The following is a 13,396-nucleotide window of genomic DNA, read 5'->3' on the forward strand; positions in this document are numbered from 1 at the left end:
GGTGTGATGGTGGTGAGGGAAGCATGGGCCTTTGGTAAGTCATTGATGTCTTCTTGGATTCTCTTTCTTCCTCTGGAAAATAAATGTGGTAACAGGTCCTGTGCCTTAGCATCTAAAGCACTCAACGGGGCCACGGAAAACAGTCACTGCATGTTCAGTGTTACTATTTCTGTGAACCCTCAGTGAGGCTGCAGGCCCCTAAAGACTGGCCATGTCTAGTCAGGTCCCTGGGGGTCCCCAAGGTGCCTGGGGCTCAGCAATGCTGCTCCCTCCTTTGTTTTATTTGTGCTGCGACGTCTCGCCCAAGCGTCAGGAACACTTGGTCTTATTTGAGCTGAGAGTGTATTTGTCTTTTATAGCCAAGAGGAAAAAACACTGTGCAGGGAAGCTGTAATATTTTTCACCAAATAGTCTGTCAGCATGCAGAAAAGAGAACGAGAGAGACGGTCGTCTGGAGTGGGAATCTATCAAGAAACATCCATGAGCCTGATGTAAGGGACTCAGCAGAAGCACCGTGAGGGCTCTGGTTCTGCCCGGGACCCAGAAGAGCAATGGGGAAGTGGCAGAGACAGGTGTAGAAAAGTCTACACCACCACCTGCAATGACTACTAGAGCACATTGTCTTCTTGTTTGGGGAGTTCCCATTTTGGCGCCGCAGAAACGAATCTGACTAGTATCCATGAGGACGCAGGTTTGATCCCTGGCCTTGATCAGTGGGTTAAGAATCCGGCATTACCATGAGCAGTGATGGAGGTCACAGATGTGGCTTGGATCCTGCGTTGCTGTGGCTGTGGTATAGGCTGGCCACTACAGCTCCAGTTCAACCCCTAGCCCGGGTACTTCCATATGCTGCAGGTGTGGCCATAAAAACATAAAAAATAGTTTAGTGACTACCCATCATTTCATATGGATACTCAGTTAAAGAAAGAGGAAAAAAACCTTTTTCTTATGATGAGGACTCTTAGGATTTACTCTCAACAACTTTCATAGATAACATGCAGCAGTGTTTTATCATGTTGTAATTCTATCCCTGGTACTTATTTATCTTATAACTGCGAGTCCTTTGACCCCCTTCCTTCAATTCCCCTCCCCCCATTCCACACCTCTGGTCACCACCAACCTGATCTTTTTTTCTGTGACCCTGATTTTGAAGCATAATTGGCCTACAACACTATATTGTTTCCTATTACTCAGTGTAGTGATTTGATATTTCCATATTTTTCAAAATGATCACCCTGAGTCTAGTTGTGATCTGTTACCATACAAAAACATTACGTAATTATTGACCATAGTACCCCAAATGTATATTTCATATTTTGCAACTGGAAGTTTGTACTTTTTTTTTTTTTCTTTTTAGGGCCATACTTGCAGTATATGGAGGTCCCTAGGCTAGGGGTCAAATTGGAGCAACAGCTGCCAGCCTACGCCAGCCACGGCCACAGCAATGCCAAGTCCGAGGTGAGTCTTTGACCTACACTGAAGCTCACGGCAATGCCGGATCCTTAACCCACTGAGTGAGACTAGGGATTGAACCCACAACATCATGGTTACTAGTCGGATTTGTTTCCTCTGCGCCACAACAGAAACTCTGGACACTTGTACTCTTAATCTCTCTCATCTGTTTCTTTCCTCCCCAACCCCTCTCTCATCTGGCAACCACCTGTTTATTCTCTGTAACTATAATCCATGTCTGTTATGTTATGTTTGTTCATTTGTTTGTTAGAGCCCACAGATAAGTGAAATCATACTGTGTCTTTGTCTGACTTATTCCATTTTGTGTAATGCCCTAAAGTTCCATTCATGTTGTCACAAATATGAGGATAAACATCTTCTTTATCCATTCACTATCTATTGATGGGTACTTATGTTCCTTCCATATCTTGGCTATTGTAAATAACGCTGCAATGGACACAGGGGTGCATATATTTTTCTGAATTAGTGTTTTCATTTTCTTTAGATAATTACCCAAAAGTGGAATTGCTAGATCTTTTGTTAGTCCTATTTTTAATATTTTGAGGAATCTCCATAACATTTTTCATGTTGGCTACACCAATTTACATTCCCACCAACAGTGCCCAGGGATCCCTTTTTCCCACATCTTCGATAACACTTATTACTGTCTTTTTGATAACTGCTATTCTGACAGGTGTGAGGTGATATCTCGTTGTGGTCTTGATTTTTATTTCCCTGATGGTGAGTGATATTGAGCATCTTTTCATGTGTCTGTTGGCCATCTGTCTTCTTTGGAAAAACATCTATTCCAATCCTCTCCCTGTTTTTAACTTGGGTTGTTCAGATGTTCAGTGGTATGAATTTTTTGTATATTTTGGATATTAACTCCTTATTGGATGTATCATTTTCAAATATCTTCTTCCATTCAGTAGGCAGCATTTCATTTCATTGTTAGCTTCCTTCACTGGGCAGAAGCTTTTGAGTTTGATGTAGTTTTATTTATTTTTGCTCGTGTTTCCTTTGCCTGAGGAGACATATTCAAAAACATATTACTAAGACCAAAGTCAAAGAGGTTAGTGTCTATTTTTCTTCTAGCAGTTTTATGGTTTCAGGTCTTACATTTAATCCATTTTGAATTTATTTTTGCCATGATGTGAGAGAGTGGTCCTGTTTGATACTTTTGCATGTAGCTATTCTGATTTTCCAGCACCACTTATTGAAGAGCATCTTTTGCCACAGTATATTCTTCCCTCCTTTGCCATAGACTACTTTGTCCATATAACTATGGATTCATTTCTGGACTCTTTATTCTGTTCCACTGATCTATGTGTCTGATTTCATGCCAATACAATAGTGTTTTGCTGATTGCAGCTTTGTTATATAGTTTAAAACCAGGAAGCATGATTCCTCCAGCCCTGTTCTGTCTCAAGATTGTTTCGGCTATTCAGAATCTTTTGTGTTTCTGTTTAAATTTTAGAATTATTTGTTCTACTTCTGTAAAAAATGCCATAGGCATTTTGACAGGGACTACATTGAATCTATAGATTGCCTTGAGTAGTATGTTCATTTTAACAATATTATTTCTTCCAGTCTGGATTGTGAAATATCTCTCCATTTGTCTGTGTCATTGTCAATAACTTTCATCACTGTCTTCTAGTTTTCTGAGTACAGATTTATTCCTAGGTAATTTATTCTTTTTACAATGGTAAATGAGATTGTTTTCTTAATTTGTCTTTCTAATAGTTTGATGTTAATATATGTAAATATAATAGATTTCTGTATGTTAATTCTGTATCCTACCAATTTACCAAATTCATTGATAAGTTCTAGTAGCATTTGGGTGTTGTTTTTAGGATTTTCTATGGATAGAATCATGTCATCTGCAAACACAAAAGCTTTCTTTCTTTCCAATTTGGATGATTTTCTCTTCTTCTTTCCTTCTCCCCTTCCTTCCTGTCTTTTCTTCCTTCCTTCCTTTCTTACTCTTTCTCTTTCTCTATTTCCCTCCCTTCCTCCCTCCCTCCCTCTCTCTCTCTCTTTCTTTCTTTCTCCGATTGCTATGAGCTAGTCTTTGTTGACATGAGAAAACCAGTGATGTAAAGATTTATGGGGAGTTCCCGTCATGGCGTGTCGGAAACAAATCTGACTAGGGACCACGTGGTTACAGGTTTGAACCCTGTCCTCACTCAGTGGGTTAAGGATCCCACATTGCTGTGAGCTGTGGTGTAGGTTGCAGACGTGGCTCAGATCCAGTGTTGCTGTGGCTGTGGTGTAGGCTGGCAGCTACAGCTCCAATTAGACCCCTAGCCTGGGAACCTCCATATGCCACAGATGTGATCCTAAAAGGACAAAAGACAAAAAAAAAAAAAAAAAAGAAAAGAGATTTCTGGGCAGGCATGGGCAGCCATACAGCCTGGCTCTCACACTGGTGTCTGGTTTATGCTGCATTGCCCAAGCCTACTTTCTTTCCTAATGAAAACAAGAATTTATTCTGTTTTCATTTCTGAATCATGCAGTATTTTATGTATACTATTGTAAGGCAAAACAAACTGCACTTTAAAGTTATGAGTACCCTGAAGAAAAAACAAAAGTAAAGCAAAAATTGGGTGCGGACACATAAAACAGATGCTAGTTCAGTGTCCAACAATTTGACAGTTTATCTTTACAGAACAATTCCGGGGTGGGGGGGGGAGATTTTACTAAAACTCTGAGATCAGGTGTCATCTGAAACAGACAGTAAGTAATTCTCATTAATGTTATGCAACTGAATCCCAGAGTTACCTAGTAGGGGAATTCACAAACATTTTTTGAAGAAAGACCACAGTGGTACCCTGAAGTCCCTCAGACCTTGGGTATGTTAAGGAAGCTTTGTGTCCCTAAGCCACACCATTCCAGAAAGTTCTCTAATCTGACACAGAACTGCAGACAGCACCTCCTCCACCCCAAACTGGAGCTGATGAAGCTGCAGGCAGCCTTCCTTAGGAAGCCCTAGGGAAATCAAGGTAAACAAAAAGCCCCATTTGTTTAGATCATCATTTTCCCTACTTAATAGGCTCTGGCAACACCTGTGCTTTCATAAGCCAACTGAACTACTCTCTTAACCAATTTTCCTTGAAAAATGTTAGATGGCACCAGAAATTAGAGCAAATCAATTAAAAATTTCTGGCGATTTTATGCGGAGAAACCTGTTGAGAAGCAGCGCAACCCTGCAAAGCCGGTGTATTTCTTTGGGGATTGTTGAGCTGGGCAGGGGCGGCTGGGCAGTGGCTCAGTCTCACCCCAGCCTCACTGCCCACGAAGACTTTGCCAAGCTTCTGGAAAAGCCACTTATACAGCTCTGAAGTCACATTTCCCCGTTATAATCACATGCTCTGAATCCCAAAGCTTCTTGGTAGCACATGTGATGGGCTGTGTCTGAGGTCCCTGTGGGTTTCCAGTGGGGGTGGGGTGGAGGTGGGGTGGGGATGGGGACGTAGCCTCTGGAGCCTCAGAGTCGACACCCGCTCCTCAGCCTGGCTTCCTGGAGTCGCTGCTGCCTGGACCACCCCGTGCAGATGTTCTTTCTGGAATGCTGCCCATTCGGCTCCCGACAGGTTCAGGCTCTCCGGGCTCAGCCAGCCTGGGCTGCCCTGGACTAGTAATGGGTCAGCCTCCATTCTGGGTCATCTCCCGACTCTGGCCTGTGTGACCCTGGCTCACTGCGCTCAGAATGGCCTCAGAATCCTACAGCAGGTGTTCTGGAGGGCGGCTGCCACGCTAGTGCCTCCGACCTCCGCCAGCATCCCATGCCCCCCACCCCCCTCTTCCATTCAGCCTGGTTATTCTCCCTCCACCTTGTGGGATGTGGCTGCCCCGAGGGTGCAGAGTCAGACATCCAGACAGGGAGAAGGCGGAACAGCAGGAGGTTGCACGGGGAGGTCCCTGACACTGCTGAGACCTGAGGCTTAAGGCTTTATACCAGCGCAGGTGGACAAGGAATAAAGCAGCGAAAACTGTTCACGGCCTTCTCTCTGGTCAGCAAGAAACAACGCCTCCAGGCACCGACGGCGCTGGGCGGGTGGTCCTCTCCAGAACCCCGGAGAAGACTCTGGCCTTGGCGTTGCTAAGTCAGCCTGGGGCGGGGACCAGGACGTGTGACCCCCCCCCCCCCCCCCCCCCCCCCCCGCTCCCCCGACTCTCTCACATCCCAGTGGTTATTTGACTTAACTTTTATTTTTATTTTTTGGTTTCGGTAGAAATTTCTGGGCCAGGGATGGAACCGCTCCACAGCAGCTACCTGAGCTGCTGCAGGGACAACGGGGGAATCGGATCCTTAACCCGGGCCATAGGAGAACTCCTCAATTGGACTTGGATAGAATTTTGTTCATATCATAATAATGCATTAAGACAGAAAGAGCCAGCATGAAGCAGTGCGTTTGGTGTGAGGAGCCCTTGCTCTGCCGTCACTGCCTGGAGAACCTGCCAGCCTCCCTTCAAGTCAAGCTGGCACAACAAGCACCCCACCCCCACCCCGTATTTCCAAATTTTCTCTGACCTTGGAACAGGTCTGTCTGCTCTGGTGGAGGGTGGCTTTTTTCTTGGGAATTTAAACTTGAAAAAGTGTGACAAAGCACCTCTCTCCCTGCTGTTCCTGGACCCTGTCACTCTCTCATCTCTCCTCCTCTCTTTCTCCCTCTTAGGCTGCATCTCACCTGCTTTATTTTATTAAATTAAACTAAATTAATTACATTTTATTTTATTTTATTTTTTGCTTTTTTAGGGTCACACCCATGGCATATGGAAGTTCCCAGCTTGCGGTCGAATCAAAGCTACAGCTGCTGGCCTACACTACAGCCATAGCAATGCCAGATCTGAGCCACTTCTGTGAGCTACACCACAACTCATGGCAACATCGGGTCCCCAACCCAATGAGCGAGACCAGGGATGGAACCTGCATCCTCATGGATACTAGATGGATTCATTTCTGCTGCGCCGCAATGGGAACTCCTCACCTGCTTTAGAATCCCCTGAGCCCTGTCCTGGTGCACAGAGAAGAATGGGGACAACAAACACAACACATGGGTCTCGTGCTCCCCTTACCTCACACCCATCCAGGGACCCCATCCCATATATTCTGCCTGAACCACCCGCGTTCTGAGCACAGCATCCCCTCGGAGATGGTAGGGGAAAGGGATGCCTCAGAGCGTCTGCATTCTGGTTCAGGCCTGAAGGAAGCTCCGTTGTCACTGCTCTTTTATTAACTGTGCCGGGGGCCATGCACGTTGCCCTGAGGTTTTAAGACGTGAGGGTGTAAGTCTGAAAGTTTGGTTGAGGCTCTGCCGAGAGTCTGCGGGTGTTTCCAGGCATTGTGAGCTCAGACATTTGGGGCTTTTCCAAAGTTACATGATAAAACTAGGTATAGACGCGGATATACCACGGTCACAGTTCAAGGCAGACCCAAAAGTGTGGTTGGCCGAGACTTCCTGGGTTTTTCCTCACCTGGTGCTCCAGAAAATATTTTGATGGCTTAAAAGGCTGTAGAAATTTCCAGCCAACAGGAATCCAAAGCATCCCCTTTCCTCCTCCCTGTGCCTCAGCCTTCTCTCCAGGCTGGGGCTCAGCTGTCTCCTCCCTGTCCACCCTGAGGCTTTTGGGGCTACCCAGAGCCCCTGGGCAGCTTCTTTGTGCAGTACCTGCCCCCTGCTGTGTCCTGGGGCAGGAAGATGCCAAGGGAGGGACAGTCCCCTCTCCTGGCCCAGCAGCCTCCTGGGAAGTCCTTTCACTATGGTTTCAGGGCCATCAAAGGTGGAGAAGCAGCTGGGGTTGGACTGGACCCAAGCCCCAGTTTGCATTTATAGGAAGGGCCCACCTCCCTGTGGGCTGGTCTAGAAACCCCTCCTGGTGTCCCCTGCCGGCTTTGGACTAGGCTCTGGTTGGACTGAGACCTGACTTTGGGTTTTATTTATGGAGTTTTCCTCTTGGGTTCACTCTCCTCTTGAACCCACAGTGGGTTCCTTCCCAATAGCTGGGGTGGCTGCCCCGACTTTGGCTTTTCCACTGTATATGGGCTATTGGGACATTTCGGTCACCCTGCCTGATGCTTGGCCAGAGTGAGGGGTGCTGGGAGTACTTACCATGTTGTCATGGCAATGCTGCACCCACTGTGTCTGGAGAGGCCGCCTCACCTCTCAGTTCTGATGACTGTTTACCCGAGTAGGCTGATCCACCCTGTGTGGGCCTGAAAGTCTTCATTTAAAGAGATCTTCAGGTCTTGGAGATGTTGTTACCAACTCATCTAATTACATTCCACCAGGATTTCCAAGTTTATTGGGAAAGCATAATTTTCATCATTGAATACAGTGTAACATTTTGGGGAAGATAACCTTTTGTCAAATTGAGGAAACTTCGTATTTCTAGTTTGCTGAAGGTTTATATCATAAAGGGATTGAATGTTGTCAGATACTTTTTTGGTATCTATATAATCTGAGAACGGCAAATAATTTTTTTTTTTCTCCTCTATTCTGTCGACGTGGCAAACTAGGCCATGGCACTTTAGCAAGATTAGTTTTTGATGGGTTTGATTGTTCCAATGTTTGGTTAAATATTCTTATGTCTGAGGTTTCATGAGGGATAGTAATAATACCTTTCTCTTTTTATAATGACCTTTCTAGTTTCTGTATCACATTGGTCATATTTTGCCCTTAAATATTTGATAAAATCTACCAGTGAAACCTTGCTGGCTTGATGTTTCTTCATGGGAATGTTAATTACTCAATAGATTTCTTCACCAGAAGTACTTTTAAGGTTTCCTATTTCTTCTGTCAATTGGTGTATTTCAAAGAATTTAGAATTCTCATCTACATTTAACAATTTATTTGCCTAAATTATTTATAATATTTTCTTGTATTCTATTTAATACCTTTTAGATTTTTGTGATGTCTCTTTTTTTTTTTCACTCTAATGGTAATAATTTGCCTCTCTCGCTTCCTTCCTTTTTTTTTTTTGTCTTTTTAGGGCTGCATCTGTGGCATATGGAGGTTCCCAGGCTGGGGGTCAAACTGGAGCTGCCGGCCTACACCACAGCTATAGCAACAAAGGATTCTAGCCTCATCTTCGGCCTACACCTCAGCTCACGGCAACGCTCGAAACTTTAACCCACTGAGTGTGGCCAGGGATGGAACTTGCGTCCTCATGGATGCTAGTCAGATTCATTTCCACTGAGCCACAATGGGAACTCCTCTTTCTCTTTCTTGATCAGTTTTTCTAGAGGTTGATTAACGGTATTGATTTTTTTAGGAATTGAAACAACTTTTGAGTTATTTTCTCTATTGTTTTTCTCTATTCTATTTTCTTAATTTCCATTTTTAATCTTTCCAGGCTTTTGCTTGTTTTAGGCCTAATTTCTCCTCTTTTCCTAATTTACTAAGGTAGAAACACAGATTATTGATTTATTTTTTTCTCTTCTATTATATCCCTTTGAAAGCCATAAATCTATGTTCAAATGCTATTTTTGCTGCATCCCACAAATGTTAATATGTTGTATATCAATTATTATTCAGTTCAAAATGTTTTCTAACTTATTTAGAACTTGTTCTTTGATTCAGGGATTACTTAAAAATGTGTTGCATAATTTCCAAGTGTTTGGGACTTTTCTGATACTTCTTTTTAAGTTAATTCAACTATATTCACAGAACAGACTTTGTATCATTTTGATGCTTGAAGATTTATTGGCACTTGTTTAACAAACATTGTGTGTTTTTATTTAAGATTCCAGGTAATTCTTATTTACAGTAACAGTTGAAGACCTCTGGGCTAGACGATCTTTGGGGTCTTGCCTAATCTAATAATCTACGATTCTATGCTTTCTTTTGTTTTGAAAAATGTTTGTAAATAATGTTTTTTCAGACTGACTTATGTGTGCGCAAGCTTTGCTCCAACCAGAACTTCTCTTTGATACCTGTTTTCCAGTAGCTCGAGGACACAGTACCTCGGTTGCCCCCAGACCAGTTTCAGGGCTGTTTGTTCCGGGTTTGTGTATTATCTTGATTCACATCCGTCCTGTGTGATGTGTTCAAACAAGAGGCAGAAGCCAGCTCTGCTAATAGCTTTTCTGCATTGCAGAGATTCAACTTGTGCTATTAATAAAAGGGAGCACTTAATGAGTTTGATTCATTTAGCAGCCTTGCAGGGTGACAGATCATCTGCAGAACATATTAATTGGGTGTATCGAATAGTCTTGGATGAATACCAATGTTATTAAAGACTTTGTGTCAAAATGACTTCCACTGCCAAGTCATAAAGCTAAGGCATAAGAGGGAGATATTATGAATACAGATCAAATCCATCTCAGGCAACTTGTAATGTACGTTTCGTTCCTGCTTGTGTTATTTTGGAGTTAACTCTGCTGACACATCTGTTTGGTCAGGAAAGCCACTGACAGTCCAGGGTGGCTCTTCTTTGACACTGTTAGGCAGTCAGAGAGAGTGTGTGTGTGTGTGTATGTGTGTGTGTGTGTGTGTGTGTGTGTGTGTGTGTGTGTGTGTAATCTCACCCGAGTTTCTAATTCTTGCTGGGTGATCCCTTGGCTCCTGTTCCAAGGCTCTGTGATTCCTGAAATAGCTGTGAGCTACTTTCAAGGTGCTGATTTGCTGGTACAGGAACCTCAGCAGCAAGGCTTTTGTCTTTGTTTATCCTGAATCACTGTTTAACGAACCCATTCCACCACCTGCCCCAGGGACCTGCACATACTGGCTGCAGATGGAAAGATGAAGGGCAGCAGAAGTGTTGGTTGAAGAAAAAGACAAACAAACAGGTTCCCTCCACCCCTTTATTATTCCAGGCGTAGCTCAACATTTTCTTATATATATTTTTCTTCTCTTTGAACATAAACCTTAAAGAGTAGATATTTTGATACACACTTTGGGCTTTATTTTTTCTTCTTTTTCGAATTCCTTTAGATGGTATGTTAGGTTGTTTATTTAAGGTTTTTTTAATTGTTTTTTTTTCCACTGTACAGCATGGGTACCCAGTTACACATACATGTATACATAATTTTTCCTCCCATTGTCGTACTGTGAAGTAAAAAAATATGGAACGCTCCATGAATTTGCATGTCATCCTTGTGCAGGGGCCATGCTAATCTTCTCTGTATCATTCCAGTTTTAGTATATGTGCTACAGAAGTGAGCACTATTTAAGTTTTTTTCATTTGTTTGTTTCTTGTGGTAGGCCTGTATCACTAAAAACTTCCCCCTTAGAACTACTTTGCTGCATCCAATAGATTTTGATAAGTTGTGTTTTTATTTCATTTAAAATATATTTTTAAGATTTTTTAAATTGTTTACTCTCCATGCATTTGTATTTTCCCACTTTTTCCCCCTGTAGTTGATTCCTAGTTTGGCATAATTGTGGTCAGAAAAAATGCTTGGTATAAATTCTATTCTTTTAATTTTGTTGAGACCTATTTTGTGGCCTAGAAGGTTATCTGTCCTGGAGATGACTCCATAAGGTCTTGAAAAGTATGTTTATTCTGCTGTTAGGGGAAGGAATGTCCTATAGATATCTATTAATTCCAACTGGTCTAATGTGTCATTTAAAGCCATGTCTGCTTCATTGATTTTCTGTCCAGATTGTCTCTCCATTGATGTAAGTGGAGTGTTAAAGTCCCTCACTATGATTATATTATTTTCAAATTCTCCCTTTATTTCTGTTAATATTGTTTTATCTATTTAGGTGCTCCTGTATTAGGTAGATGTATGTTAATGAATGGTATAGCCTCATCTCATATTGATCCCTTGTCAGTATACAATGCCCTTCTTTGTCTTTTGTTATAGACTTTGTTTCATTATTTATTTATTTGTTTATTTTTTTCCATCCCATAACCCAAGCACATCCCCCAACCCCCCAAACTGTCTCCTCCAGAGACAGTTTTTCAATGTCTGTGAGTCAGCATCTGTTCTGCAAAGAAGTTCAGTCTGTCCTTTTTTCAAATTCCACATGTCAGTGAAAGCATTGGATGTTGGTGTCTCATTGTATGGCTGACTCACTTAGTATGATAATTTCTAGGTCCATTCATGTTGCTAAAATTGCTGGTATTTCATTCCTTTTAATGGCTGAGTAATATTCCATTGTGTATATGTACCACATCTTCTTGATCCACTCCTCTGTCAATGGACATTTAGGTTGTTTCCATGTCTTGGCTATTGCAAATAGTGCTGCAATGAACATTGGATAGATGTTTTTTTTTCTCTGGATAGATGCCCAGGAGTGGGATTGCTGGATCAAATGGTAGTTCTATGTTTGGTTTTCTGAGGCATCTCCATACTGCTTTCCACAGTGGTTGCACCAATTTACAATCCCACCAGCAGTGTACTAGGGTTCCTTTTTCTCCACACCCTCTCCAGTCCTTACTGTTTGTAGACTTTTTGAAGATGGCCATTCTGGCTGGTGTAAGGTGGTACCTCATAGAGGTTGTGATTTGCATTTCTCTAATTATGAGTGATGTTGAACATCTTTTCATGTGTTTTTTGGCCATCTGCATGATAGACTTTGTTTTGAAGCCTACTTTTTCTGTTTTGAGTACGGCAACCCCAAGTTTCTTTTCCTTTCAATTTGCGTGAAATATCTTTTTCCATTCTCTCACTTTCAGTGTGTGTGAGTCTTTGGCTCTGATGTAAGTCCTTTGTAGGCATCATACAGATGGGTCTTGGTTTTTTCCCAATAAACTCCCTTAAATCTTGATTGGAGCTCTTAGTCCATTGATATGTAAAATGATTATTGAAAAGTATGTACGTATTTCTACTTGTTACTTGTTTTAGCTATTATTATTATTTAATCGTCATCATTATTATGATATATTTAAAGTGCCCAAAGGGGAAAAAAACCTACAATGTAGGGTACCACCAGCAAGTTTATCATTCAGACTTGATGAAGAGAGAATTTCTTAGACAAGCAAAAACTAAAAGAGTTCATCAATACCACATCAATTCTACAAGAAGTATTAAAGGGTTTTCTTTAAATGGAAAAGAAAATGTTATAACAGAAAGTAGGTGTCTATAAGAAAGGAGAAATTCCACTAGAAAAGGCAGCTATACAGTGAAGGCTGTGTATCAACAACTCAAGCCAGTACAAATATTAAAAAAATATACAGTGTAAAATAAAATACAGCTATAATAAACAGTTAAAGGATAGACATGCAGTTACCAAATATGGCATAAAAAACACAAAAACAGGGGCCAGGGAGTAAACATGTAGCTCTTTCAGAAATGTTTAACTTAACCAGATATTAGTTTAAAACAAATAGATACCATATGAACCCCATGGTAATTACAAATCAAAAACCTACTAAGGACACATGAAAAATGGAGAGAAAGGAACACAATCATACCATGAGAGCAAATGATGAAGATGTAAATTTTCTGCAGAAAATCAGCTGATATCCTTATGGAGGTTCCATTCTAGATGACTCTTTGTTTTTGTCTTGCTTTAGAATTCTCTCTGTATCTTACTTTTGCCGTTTTAATTGTATAAAGTCTTGGTGGTGACGAGTGGAGAGAGAGAATGGGGATTAAGACATACAAACTATGATGTCAAAAATAAATAAATAAGCAAGAAGGATATACTATACAACACAGGGAAAGAGCCATTATTTTATAATAACTTAAATGGAATAGGATCTATAAAATTTGGAACCAATATTGTACCAATATTGAACCACTATGTTGACCACATGAAACTAATAAAATACTGTAAATCAGCAGTACCTCATGAATGAATGACTGAATGAATAAATCTGACATGGCAGCTTCTTGGACTTCCTCTGTTAGATGGTTATGCATTTATTATTAAGCTCTGGTTATGAAGGTGTGTAATTGTTGTCCCACAACAATGAAATAGATGGCTGGCCCTTTTGTAAACAACAGGGGTGGATGATTGATGCTAACTCCCGGAAACATGCAGTGATACTA

Source organism: Sus scrofa, chromosome 3 (genome assembly GCF_000003025.6).
Source record: "Sus scrofa isolate TJ Tabasco breed Duroc chromosome 3, Sscrofa11.1, whole genome shotgun sequence".
Lineage (NCBI taxonomy): Eukaryota > Metazoa > Chordata > Mammalia > Artiodactyla > Suidae > Sus > Sus scrofa.